We start from the raw sequence: 14,382 nt of genomic DNA on the forward strand, positions 1-14,382 counted from the left end.
ATTTGCAGAGAGTCTGCTAAACTGTAAGGCATTTGTGTAACTTTCCTAGTGAAAGTATGTCGATGACATCCCAAATTGCTCCAAATAAAGCCCAGTCCTTACAGTGGAAAGTAAAGTCCTACATCACACACACACACTCACACACATAGACACAGAGACAGACACAGACATACAGACACAAACACACACACACACACAGATACAGAGACAGACACGGACATACAGACACAAACACACACACACACACATAGACACAGAGACAGACACAGACATACAGACACACACACACACACATAGACACAGACACACACATATAGATATATATGGACACACACACACACACATAGACACATACAGACACACACATATAGATACATATAGACACACAGACACATGGAAATACACACACACACACATAGACACACACAGACACACAGATATACACACAGACTTATACAGACACATGGAAATAAACACACACAGACATATGAAAATATACATGCAGAAATACACAGAAACACACAGACACACACATAGGCACATGGAAACACACACAGACACACACAGACACAGACATAGACACACAGACACATGAAAACACGCACCCCCCGCACGTCCCTCTGAGGTGCCCTGTGGCCCCTCCCTTGCTCACAGAGCTCCCGCGGGTCTCCTGGCCTGGGTGCCCACGCCCTCCGTGCTTTGCTCGTTTTCCTCCGTGGAATGCCCTTTCCCAGGTCTCCCTCCCTCCCTGCTTCCTGTCGTTCCTCAGATGCTGGTCTTCGTAGAGAGCTGTTCTGTGGAAGCCAGATGAAAAAGCTGAACGTCTCGCTCTCCCAAGCCCCTTCCTGCTGCCGTTTCTCCAGGGCACCGGCGCCATCTGACACGCACACGCTCCCGTATTTGGACTGTGCCCGTCTGTGAGATCCACCAGAGTGAAGGCACCGTTTCCGATCGCCGTGACCTTGGCAGCCCCCAGAATGGTGCCTGGCTCATAGCAGGACCTCAACCCATACGTGGTGACTGAATAAAGTAAGACGTGATGGAGTGACCTGTGGCTGAAATCTCCATTTTCTGCAGAAAGGCCCCCACTTCACTGGCCGTGGTCTGAGTGTCACAGGAGTTTGCTGTTTGAATCGTTTCTACCAGGGACGGTGAGTGAAAATGGAGGAAACATCTGTAGCTGCTTACAAAGACGAGGACCCGCTCCACACACGGGCGGCCGTTTATCTGTGAGGCCTCTGCACGCTGGTGTATCCATGTCCACCTTACCTCACTGCAAGGCTAAATGCGGCTGCTCCACGGGACGCCACGCTCTCTGTGCCAAGACCCCGGGGAATTTCCTAAACTGGCATGGACCCGCCCAGGCCCAGGACCCTGCAGCTGGCTGCTTGATCTGTGTCCCTAGGTAAGGGAGCTTGTCCTGGTTTGTGCCCAGGAGGGTGTGCCCAGGGGTCCTTGCCTCGGATGACCCCTGGAGTGATGTGGAGGGGATTTCTACAGGAGCAGATCTGTCCCCACAGCCACCAAGCACCATCTCAGCCATATCAGCCACAGGTTCCACCAAGCAGCGAAACAAACGAGGTCCCCCCAGATCCCCCAGCAGAAGAAGGGATGCCCAGCCCTCCCACCGCGTCCAGAGGCACCAGCCACAGGCACCTCCCAGGACGTGCACTCCCCACTCCCCCTCCCCAAATCTCTTAAACTACAGCACTGCGTGGCTGACTGATGCCATTTCTCCCTCCCTCCTGCGTGGTTCCCCTGCTCTCAGACTCACACCCGCTGTGCACTCAGCATCTCCCCTCGGCTGCCTCATGGGCTTGTTCCACCCGAAGTGGCTTCTCCCCCGGAGACGCGCCTGTTCTCCCCTCTCAGCTCAGGGAGTGGCAGAATGTCCAGGTTCACAGGTCACAACACTCGCGTCATCCAGGACTCCCGTCCTTCCCTCCACACACACGTCCCAGACATCGGAAACCCCTGCTGGCTCCTCTTGCAAAACATACCCACGCCGGCCAGCACGCACCCCTGCCAGCTCCCCCCCCAACAGCACACACCCCTGCCACCTCCCCGCCGGCCTGCACGCACCCCTCCCCCCCGGCCCGCACGCACCCCTGCCAGCTCCCGCCTGGCCCCACCACCTCTAGAGCGTCCCTGGAGGGTGGCAATGATCCCGACTGCATTTGCCTTCCAGTCTACCCTGGCACGCCCCAGTCTGTCCCGGTCTATCTGTCACATAGCCCTGGGGTGGACCCATCTCTGCAAGAATAAAGCCAAAGTACTTCCGAAGGAAATGCAAGACTCCTCAGCAGCCCTCCACCACCACCCACGCCTTTCCTTCCCCTCTCCCGGGATTCCCTCCCTGCCCGTCTCCCCAGCCTCCTGGAGCTGCTCCCACGCTGCAGGACAAGGCCAGCCCCGGGGCCTGGACACTTTCTCTCACCTCCGTGCAGAAGGCTCTTCCCAGACCGGCCCTGCCTTGCTCCCTCACCTCCTCCTCCTCACTTCTCAGTAAGGCCTTCCCTCAGCACCCGTTCAGAGTTGAAACCTTCTTCCTCTGCCTCCCTTCCCCGCCTTGGTTCCCACAGCAGGTCAATGGGCATGGCGGGCCCCAGGTTGCTCATGCGGGTGTCTGTTCTCTGCTTTCCCAACTAGAACCCATGTTCCCCGGTGCCACGGGTGCTCGTGGCGGGATCCCTGGCTCCCAGAACAGTGCCTGCCACATCTGTTATGTGCTCATTCTCACTCTGTCGCCCAGGCTGGAGTGGAGCGGCGCCATCTCAGCTCACTGCAACCTCCATCTCCTGGATTCAAGCAATTCTCGTGCCTCAACCTCCTGATTAGCTGGGATTACAAGCCTGTGCCACCACACCTGGCTAATTTTTATATTTTTAGTAGAGATGGGTTTTGCCACGTTGGTGAGGCTAGTGTCAAACTCCTCGCTTCAAGTGATCTGCCCCCTCCGCCTCCCAAAGTGCTGGAATTATAGGCGTGAGCCACTGCGCCGGCCACACTCAGTCAATACGTGTTGAATGAATAATAATTGTGTTGGCTGGGTACTCTGGTTCATGCCTGTAATCCCAGCAGTTTTGGAGGCCGAGGCAGAAGGACCACTTGAGGTCAGGCGTTTGAGACCAACCTGAGCAACAAAGCAAGTCCCCGTCTCTATTGTAAAAATAGAAACAGTTATCCGGGCCTGGTGATTCACACCTGTGGTCCCAGCTACTCGGGAGGCTGAGGCAGGAGGATCACTTGATCCCAGAAGTTCGAGGCTACACTGAGCAGTGATCATGCCGCTGCACTCCAGCCTGGCTAGCAGAGCAATATCATGTCTCAAAAAAAAAAGAAAATGTACTATGAAATACAACAGAATTTATTCTTCCATCTCACTGGCTCGCTTTCCTGCTCTCTAACTTCAGACCTTTCCTTTGGGTGTTTAGTTAATGGCTTCACTTTTCTTCCTAGAAACCACAACACAGAAGAAGCCACCGCGTCTCTGCCATATTCTCCCCGGGACGGGAGGACCCCATCCCTCGTCAGCCCCCTCCTTCCTACCCCTTCACCTTCGCTCTCCCCACACATCTGTCCTTGTCTTCCTGTTGTGGACCACTCTCCACCCCGGGGACCCAGAGCCAAGTCTCCAACCCAGACAGAGGGAGAGGGACAGGAAAAGGGGAGTAAGACACCAAGGATAGAGAGAGAAAGAAGTGGGTCAAAGGAAGAGGATGAGAAGAAAGAGTGAGGAGAGACCCACACCAGAAGGGGGATGCCCCTCCAAAAACCCAGACAATTACACCCTGATGGAGGCAGACAGTAGGAGGAAGAGCAAGTGCTGATGAACAAGAGAAATGGGGACGTGAACCAGCAACAGGAGCAGGAGCTGCAGGGAAGAGAGAGGAGGCAACAGGACAAGACCCTCACTCACCCGTGGGTGGGTCCCCTGCAGGGAAACAAACTCAGCAGGGAGGCCTGCGGAGGAGATCCTAGCGTCAGAATCATGCACTCATCCTCCTGTGTTTGCTCCCACTGGGTCAGGAGACAGGAGGAGCCGCAGCCCCGACCTCCTTCCCCAGCCCCGGCCAACTCCTCGTCAGGCTGCGGAGCCCACGGCACCCCCGACCTCTGGTGGCCCCTCAGGCTCAGGGAGTGTGGTTCACACAGACCACAGCCTCCTCTCAGAGGGAGAAACAGGCTCGGAGAAGGAGCTGATGCTGGGCAGGAAAGGTGGAGCCAGCAGCGGTGCCCTGAGCACACCCAGGATGCCCACCTCCCTGCAGGACACCCTGGCTCTGGCCCAGGTGGCAGAACCGCCTCCCACTGCCCACACAGGTACTGAACCCAGACATGGGGTGAGGAGGGGAAGCTGACTTCAGACCTCAGCTCCCAGGGGACCCCACAGACTCCAGCCCTGGAAGAGGCGCTCCCAAGATTACAATTAAAAAGACCCACAGAGGGGCCTGGGGACAGGAACAGGAACAGGGTCAGTGGGGACAGTGTGAGGAAACCCAGCTTGGGGGGAGGAATGCAGGGCACAGGAATACAGGAATGCAGAGGACATTCTTGGTGCTCCACATTGCCCCCCCCACACACGTCCACTTCCCAGTGACTCCAGCACCTCCCATGGGGTCTCCACGTCACACACACACGTCCACTTCCCAGTGACTCCAGCACCTCCCATGGGGTCTCCATGTCACACACACACGTCCACTTCCCAGTGACTCCAGCACCTCCCATGGGGTCTCCACGTCACACACACACGTCCACTTCCCAGTGACTCCAGCACCCTCCCATGGGGTCTCCATGTCACAGCTGTCCCTTGGCCCTTGCTGCACCCCACAGCCCACACCTGTCCTTCACCTGCCCCATTAAGTCAGCCTACATCTCCCGTGACGTGCACAGCACTGGGTGGGGGGCTCTGGACACAGTCCTTGCTCAAGGGGTTCACAACCTCGTGGGAGGGAAAGAACAGTCCCCTCTTCACGAGAGTCAAGTGGAGCGTGGGGGCCTGGCTGGGGTCATCATAACCCTGACAGGCGTTTCTGCAGGGTCTGTCCTCATGGGCTGCTGGGGATGGGGCTGAAATCCACGGTTCTGATGCTGCCACGTGTGCAGGCATGGGGAGCACTGCCTTCTACTCTCAAGAGCATTTCACATTGGAGGATGCATTTTGTGGTCACTCTGTGGCTTTATGTCCCACGGAAGCAGGTCATTTTCTCAGGGGCCAGTGTGCTTGAAATCCCCTTGCCACACGGCTCAGACACCACAGGGGTTTGTTCTAAATCTCCAGTTCCCTGGTGTCTTTCCCACCACACTTCTGGTGTGTGCCGTCTCCCTGATCCAGCTTCCAGCTACCGCAGGAGTCTGAGGAACATGCAGGCGAGGAGGCCATGAGGGAGACGCAGGAAGACCAGGGACAGACGGAGATAGACTAGAGAGGAAGGGAATGGCCACCTCGCAGCTGGTGTGGTGCAGGCTGGCTTTTGAGAACTGGACCTGGAGCATCTCCTACTCCTCTCCCATCCTGGCCTTCTCCTCTATCCTCCTATGTACCCAATGATTTCCACACTCACTTTTTCTCCAGCCACTTCTCCCCATCAGCATTTCCTCTCTCTACTTCCTCTGTTACTCTTCAGCCTTATCTAATTCCCCAAGACCCAGCTCAAGCCCACCTCCAGCCAGAATTCCTGCAGAACTCAATCCACCACGGCCTCCGCCTGCCGCGGCTTCCTGTCCGTTCCTCTGGCAACGTATGTCCACGGCCTGCTGACAGCTCTTGTGTTGCCTTTTATCGTATTATTCAGGGGAAACTTTTGATCACGTGCAAACTAGGAAACACTTTTATTTTTGTACAGCCACTGCTTTTAAATAAGACATCACAATTCATTCTCCACGTCTTCATGACATCTCTTGCAGATCAAGAGTTTTCTGGTGACTTTGGGTGATAAGACAAAGGCTCATTTATATATTCTAAAATCCAGTCCATTGAAAATGAAAATTTGAATCTCACATTCAATTTGGTGTTGGTCCCCTTGACACAGCCTAAATCGAGACTAACTTGGGGCTTGGAGACCCACAGAAGGGAAGGGAGAAGAGTCTGCTAACAGCAATCATAGTATGTATCCTTTCAGATTTTAAGGGAGGTGGGGATACTCTTTGAAATATCAGTTTTTCTCAAATAAATTACTAGGATGTCTGAACCGATTTCTTTTATTTGGAGAACTACTTTGCATAAATAGAGGCACTCTCTTTTACATGAGTAGCTTAATTTAAAAATGTTTAATCTGGCGTGGTGGTGCATGTCTGTGGTCCCAGCTACTCCAGAGGCTGAGGTGGGAGGATCACTTAAGCCCAGGAGGTCAAGGCTGCAGTGAACTGAGATCACACCCCTGCACTCCAGCCTGGGCAACAGAGCCAGACCCTGTCTCAAAAATATATATATATATGTGTGTGTGTGTATATATATGTGTGTGTGTGTGTGTGTGTGTGTGTGTATATATATAGTCTAGGATATTCAAATTGTCAAACTCCCCTAATTTTTGTGCTAAAATGAAAGCAGCAGCTGTCACATAAATATCCAGGAGATGTCATTATTGATGTTTCTCTGTTAAGAATTCTTCTTAAATGCTCATCCTATTATTATGTTTTATTCTTGATAGTTTAGAGAAACCCACTGATGTATATACTGAGGAAATTATATAATTTCTGAAATTTATTTGTAGATAATCCAGTTGTGAAGGGGAGAGGGAGAGGTGGGTGGGGTGTAGACGTAACAGTGTTGACCCTGAGCTGCCAATTGCCAGCACTGGGTGGTGAGTGCAGAGAAGTTTATTATACGATGCTTCCAGGCTTTGGATGTGTCTAAAATGCTCCATAACAAGAACTTGGAAGGTCGCTCTACACTGGTTGAGTGAACTATAATGTGTCCACATAACAGAGTGCCGTACAACTGTAAAAGGACATCGAGTGTTTCTTCTGCACTGGAGTGATCTTCAGGAGATAATGAGGGAAAAGCGTGGTGCAGAACAGAACACAGCCTGCGGCCTCCGGTGTGAGAAAGGAGGAAATCTATGAACAAGGTTGTTTTTACATTTTCAAAATCAACTATAAAAGGATGATTGCGGCTGGGCGCGGTGGCTCAAGCCTGTAATCCCAGCACTTTGGGAGGCCGAGACGGGCGAATCACGAGGTCAGGAGATCGAGACCATCCTGGCTAACACAGTGAAACCCCGTCTCTACTAAAAATACAAAAAATTAGCCGGGCGAGGTGGCGGTGCCTGTAGTCCCAGCTACTCGGGAGGCTGAGGCAGGAGAATGGCGGGAACTCGGGAGGCAGGGCTTGCAGTGAACTGGGATCTGGCCACTTCACTCCTGCCTGGGTGACAGAGCCAGACTCCGTCTCAAAAAAAAAAAAAAAGGATAATTGCAAACTAATAAATACGGTTCCACGTTGGAGGAGGGAAGAAATGTGTGTACGAGATAGAGACAGAAACTAGCTTTTTTTTTTAAGAGACAGGGTCTTGCTCTGTGGCCCAGGCTGGAGTGCAGCAGTACCATCATGGCTCACTGCAGCCTCCAACTCCTGAGGTAAGGGCACTCTCCTGAGCTCCAGAGACCCTCCCGCCTTAGCCCCTGAGTAGCTAGGACCACAGGAGTGTGCCACCACACCTGGGTGATTCTTTAAGTTTTTGTAGAGATGAGTCGTGCTATGTTGCCCAGGCTGGTCTCAAACTTCTGGCTTCAAGCAATCATCCCCCCTCAGCCTCCCAAAGTGCTGGGATTACAGGCAAGAGCCGCCACTCCTGGCTAAAACTACACATCTTTAAGTGTGCTCTATTTTATAGTTGGACTTCAGTATATGTTTCATACAATTAAAAATCAAAATTAAATCAAAAAGTAAAAAAATTTCAGCCACTGTGAACTAGTTTGTATGAGAACAACTTTCATGATAAGAACAATTGGAGAAGTTGGATAAAATCTAAAAATGAAATATTTTATAAGAGATTATAAAGATGCCGAAACAGCCACAACTCAAGGGTCTGAGACCCGGGGACATGTTCTCGGCTGAGCTGGACATTGCATGGTGCTTTTCCTCTCGAGGCATTTGCTGACTCATCCCTGGCACAGGGCCCAGAGGCTGGGAAGCTGAGTGAAGCCTCTTGTCATCTCACAGATCTGGGAGGGAAAGATTGGGTTTAGAGACCTCAAAAAACACCCAGACATCCGGCTAGGACCCCAGGAACACTACACACTAAGAGTAATTATTAATCAGAAATAGACAGTTCTCACAAAGACTGAACTCAGCTCCACATGGATCAGCCACAGGTCCACGCGGACCAGCCGCAGGTCCACGCGCATCAGCCACAGCTCCATGCGGATCAGCCACAGGTTCACATGGATCAGCCACAGCTCCACATGGATCAGTCACAGGTTCACACGGATCAGCCACAGGTTCTCATGGATCAGCCACAGCTCCACACGCATCAGCCACAGGTTCACACGGATCAGTCACAGGTTCACATGGATCAGCCACAGGTTCACATGGATCAGCCACAGGTTCACACGGATCAGCCACAGCTCCACACGGATCAGTCACAGGTTCACATGGATCAGCCACAGGTTCACACGGATCAGCCACAGGTTCACACGGATCAGCCACAGCTCCACACGCATCAGCCACAGGTTCACATGGATCAGCCACAGGTTCACACAGATCAGCCACAGGTCCACGTGGATCAGCCACAGGTCCACGCAGGTCAGCCACAGGTTCACACAGATCAGCCACAGGTTCACGCAGATCGGCCACAGGTTCACGTGGGTCAGCCACAGGTCCACGCACATCAGCCACATGTTCACACGGATCAGCCACAGGTTCACGTGCATCAGCCACAGGTTCACATGGATCAGCCACAGGTTCATGCAGGTCAGCCTCAGGTTCACGTGCATCAGCCACAGGTTCACGCACATCAGCCACATGTTCACACGGATCAGCCACAGGTCCACACACATCAGCCACAGGTTCACATGGACCAGCCACAGGTTCATGCGGGTCAGCCTCAGGTCCACGTGGATCAGCCACGGGCTGCTCATCTAGCTGCCCCCATAAGCAAAGGTAAATCTTCTCTAGAAGAAAAGGGTATTATTACCCACAGCTTCAGATTATTTGTGTCATTTGTCTGCCATTCAAGAAAAAATTACCAGGCATTCTAGGGACAGGATAAAAGGACCAAATTCAAAAGGAAAAAAAAGAAACAAACCTAAAGGAGATCCAGATTGGCATTGCCATTCATGAGCTTTAAATTAACTGTTATCACGATGTTCAAGAGCAAAACACCAAGATGGATCATTTCACCAGACACCCGTAACCTTTGAAAAGAATAAAGTGAAACTCTAGAACTGAAAGTATCAAAAGCTAAATCAACAACTGAACAGATGAATTTGGCAGTAGTTTAGACACAGATAGTTAGTGAACTGAGTATGAGGTCAGCAGACAAAACCAAGGCTGAAATACAGAGAAAAAAGAACGTGAACTATGGAAGGGAGGGTGAGAAACACACAGGCATAGCAAGGTCTCACTTCTATGTTGCTGGCGTCCCAAAAGTAGAGGGGCAGGAAAGAATAGGATGCAAACAATATTTTTTAAAAATATAGATGGAAGCCGAGGAGTGGTAAAAGCCAGGTCTCATGGCTCATGCCTGTAATCTCAGCACTTTGGGAGGCCAAGGCATGAGGATCACTTGAGGCCAGGAGTTGGAGACCAGCCTGAGCAAAATAGAGAGACCCCATCTCTACAAAACATTTTAAAATAAGCCAGGTGCGGTGGTGGGCACCTGTGGACCCAGCTACTTGGGAGACTGAGGCAGGAGGATCACTTAAGCACAGGAGGTTAAGGCTGCAGTGAGCCAAGATTGTGTCACTGCACTCCAGCCTGGGCAAAAGAGTGAGACTCTGTCTCAATTTAAAAAAAAAAAAAAAGAAAAGAAAAGAAAAAAAAAATATGGGTGGAGCAATTTTTTTAAAGTGATGAAAGACATCAAGTCACAGATTAAGAAACTCTATTAACCAATAGCAAGATGAATACAAAGAAGTCCAAGCTAGGCTCACAATAGCATTACAGCTGATAATCAAAACAAAAAGAAAAGTTTTAGCAGTATCCAGAAGAAAAAACAAATTACATTATAAAGTGCAACAAGAAGACTAACAGCAGTCTTTCCAACACACACACACACACACACACAACAATGATGAAAGCTAAAATGGCACCTTTAAAGTCTTGGATTAAAATTACTGCCCATGTAGAATTATAGTTCCAACAGAAATATTATTTTAAAATGAAGGCAAATAAAGATGAATTCATGCAAAGAAAAACTTTAGAGTATTTTCTTTCAGAAGATTTGCATCAAAATAAAACAAAACCACAAAAATGAAAAAAGGAACTGAAACAAAAAGCAAAATACAAAACCCTAAAAGGAATTCTACAAGCAGAAGCAGATGGAAAATGATCCCAGAGGATGGGCATGCAAAGAGGCCTGAAGAACGATAGAAAGGTCAAATGTGTGAGTGAATCCACCTGCATATTGACAATATCAAATCAGGTTAGGCTGTGTGGGGTTTAAGGTATGTGTAGAATCTAACTGCATATAAGCAATGACAAAGAAGGCAGAGCAGTGGGGGAAATAATGTGTTCTAAGGTCCTCATGAAAGCCAGGAAGTAGCAAAAATACATCTTTATATGAGACACTAGTAAGTGAGGTATGTGGGTTGTAATTCCCAGGTCGCCACCTAAAGAATAAAGAAAATAACTAAGTTATTAGAGAAAGAAGAAATAAATGGTAAATACCACTTTTTTTCTTTGAGACAGAGTCTCGCTCTGTCACCCAGGCTGCAGTGAGTGCAGTGGTACAATCTCTGCTCACTGCAACCTCCACCTCCTGGACTCAAGCAATTCTCCTGCCTCAGCTTCCTGAGTAGCTGGGATTATAGGCCTGCACCACCACCCAGCTAATTTTTGTATTTTTAGTAGAGAGGGGGTTTCACCATGTTAGCCAGGCTGGTCTCAAGCTCCTGGCCTCAAGTCATCTTCCTGCTTTGACCTCCCAAAGTGCTGAGATTACAGGCATGAGCCACCGGCACCTGGCCAAATATCACTTTCTTAGTTCCTCTCCTAAGTGCCCCCAAAAAAGGCAGGGAGAAAAAGATAAGCCAAGTAGGACACGTAAAAAGCAAATAGTAAGATTATGGATTCAAACCTAAATATATCAGATATTGATATGAGCTTAATTGTATCCCTCAAAATTTATATGTTGAAGCCCTAATCCTCAGTACCTCCAAATGTGACTATATTTGGTGATGGGTGTAATGGAGGTGATTAAATTAAAATGAGGCTCTTAGGGTGGGCCCTAATCCAAACTGACTTGTTTCCTTGTGAAAAAATAAATTTCTATTATTTAAGCCACTTCATCTGTGGTGCTATGAAAAGTTAGCCCTGGCGAACTGATCCAAAATTATATATACATTAAACGTAAATGGACTAAACACGTCAAATAAGAGATGAAGATATCAGGCTCAATTGTTTTAAAAAACATAAACTGCATACAAAAATTTCTCTTAAAATTAAGGATATTAACAGGTATAAAACAAAAGAATGGACTAATACACACCCTGCCAATAATAACAACAAATGTGATGAAGTAAATGTTAAATTCAGGCAAAGCAGACATAAAAGCATTAGGCTAAACTGGAAAAAAAGGTTTTTCACAAAAGGATCAACCCACCAAGAAGATATAGCAAAAATATATATATACACACACGTACATATATAATCTCAAATATACAAAGGGAAACTTGACAGAACTAAAAGTGGAAATAGGCCAGGCACTGGGGCTCACGCCTGTAATCCCAGCACCGAGGCGGGCAGATCACTTGAGGTCGGGAGTTTGAGACCAGCCTGGCCAACATGGTGAAACCTCATCTCTACTAAAAATACAAAAATAAACCAGGTGTGGTGGTGTAATTCCAGCTACTCGGGAGGCTGAGGCAGAAGAATTGCTTTAACCTGGGAGGTGGAGGTTGCAGTGAGCCAAGATCACACCACTTCACTCCAGCTTGTGTGACAGAACGAAACTCCATCTCAAAAAAAAAAAAAAAAAAAAGGCTGAGCACAGTGGCTCTCGCCTGTAATCCCAGCACTTTGGGAGGCTGAGGCGGGCAGATCTCGAGGTCAGGAGATCGGGACCATCCTGGCTAACACGGTGAAACCCCGTCTCTACTAAAAATACAAAAAAATTAGCCAGGCGAGGTGGCGGGCGCCTGTTGTCCCAGCTACTCAGGAGGCTGAGGCAGGAGAATGGGGTGAACTCAGGAGGTGGAGCTTGCAGTGAGCGGAGATCGTGCCACCGCACTCCAGCCTGGGGAACAGAGCGAGACTCCGTTTCAAAAAAAAAGTGGAAATAGACAAGTTCACAATAATAATGTGAGATTTTGGCCCACGTGTCTTTGACACACTGGGGCCTTGCTGACCCTGGAAGGACTGCCCCTCCCAGGCTGGCTCATTCTTAGACACAGTCACAGATGCTTGCGAGCTCACCTTTCCTCTGCAGACCAACCAACCCAGAGCCCAGGGCTGCCTCCTTACTGGGCTCTCATACTCTGGACCCTGTCCACCTGCCCTACTCACCGCAGGGCAGGTACCAACAGTGAGGAATTGCCCCTATGTCCCAGAGCCCACAGAAATTACTGACTGGCAGGTCCTAACCCTTCTTGCCCTGCCTTGCCCATTCCTCCCCACAGAAACCACAATACAGGCTCAGTCCACGTTTCCCAGCTCCCTCTGCCTCCTAGAGGACCCTACTACATCCCCATGTGGCCATTCATGGGGTGCCTTACTCCCGTTTCTGGGGAATCTGTGAGTGTGCAAACATCTTCCCCCATGACAGGCACTTATGTGTGTGTGCGTCTAACCACACCTGATTCACATAAATCCTGGGTATGCTTATAACATTTACACGGGTTGGTTTTTTAATGTTAAACCATCATAACATTCATGGAATTAATACAACTTTTGTTGTGTAATATTCTTTTTATATATCACTGTAGTCGAGTAGCTAATATTTTGCTGCTTAAGATTTTTGTATCTATATTCATGAGAGAGAATGGCCTGTAACTTTCCCTTCCTGTAACATCCTTGTCACGTGCTGGGTTAAAAGTTATGCTGTCCTCATAGAAAGAGCGGGAAGAGTCTCCTCTCCCTTTTAAAACATTCCTGGGGCCGGGCGCGGTGGCTCAAGCCTGTAATCCCAGCACTTTGGGAGGCCGAGGCGGGTGGATCACGAGGTCAGGAGATGGAGACCATCCTGGCTAACACGGTGAAACCCCGTCTCTACTAAAAATACAAAAAACTAGCCGGGCGAGGTGGCGGCGCCTGTAGTCCCAGCTACTCGGGAGGCTGAGGCGGGAGAATGGCGGGAACCCGGGAGGCGGAGCTTGCAGTGAGCCGAGATCTGGCCACTGCACTCCAGCCTGGGCGACAGAGCAAGACTCCGTCTCAAAAAAAAAAATTATTCATACCAGACTGAACTGGGTCCTGGTACACTAAGGCCAACATCCACAGCTAATGATGAGAACATTAGGAATCTACTTTCTTAGCAATTTCAAAGAATACAATACATATATTATATGTAATATAATATATTATACATAATATAGTGATTATTAACTATAGTCACCATGCTGTGCAATCGATCTCAAAAATGTATTCCTCCTAACTGAAACTTTATACTCTTTGACCAAAATCTCCCCAGTCCCCCAGCCCCAGCCTGTGATCCACCTTTGTATGCTCTGCCTCCATAAGCGTGTTTTAGATTCTGGATACGAGTGAGATGTGTGGAATGTATCCTCCTGGGCCTGGCTTATTTCACTGAGCCAGCGTAGAGTCCTCCAGGCTCATCTATGTTGTCATGGAGGAGCTCACAGCAGAGGAGGGGGCTGTGGATGGAGTCTTGGGAAGGTTGGAAGAGTAAAGGGGAATTTTAGACGTTTCTCTATAGAGTGGTTAAGTTTCAGTAGGAGGAGACAGAGAAGCAAAGTAAGTTCCCAGGAGAGAAGAGCTTGATGGCAAGTGTGGAGGGGAAATACCAGGCCCCTGCACAGACCCAGGGCAGAGCAGCTGGCTGTGCAGGGATAGCCCAGAGGGAGGCTGGGACAGAGGGAGGCTGGGACAGAGGGAGGCTGGGACAGAGGGAGGCCGGGACAGAGGGAGGCTGGGACAGAGGGAGGCTGGGACAGAGGGAGGCTGGCACTGTAGGGAGATTCTGTAAAGCCTGCTTTGCTATCCCTGGAACCAGCATGACCAGGGCCTGTTTTCCTAGGTCCTCAGCGTCCACTCCCTACACT

The sequence above is a fragment of the Theropithecus gelada genome, chromosome 6 (assembly GCF_003255815.1).
Source record: "Theropithecus gelada isolate Dixy chromosome 6, Tgel_1.0, whole genome shotgun sequence".
Taxonomy (NCBI): domain Eukaryota; kingdom Metazoa; phylum Chordata; class Mammalia; order Primates; family Cercopithecidae; genus Theropithecus; species Theropithecus gelada.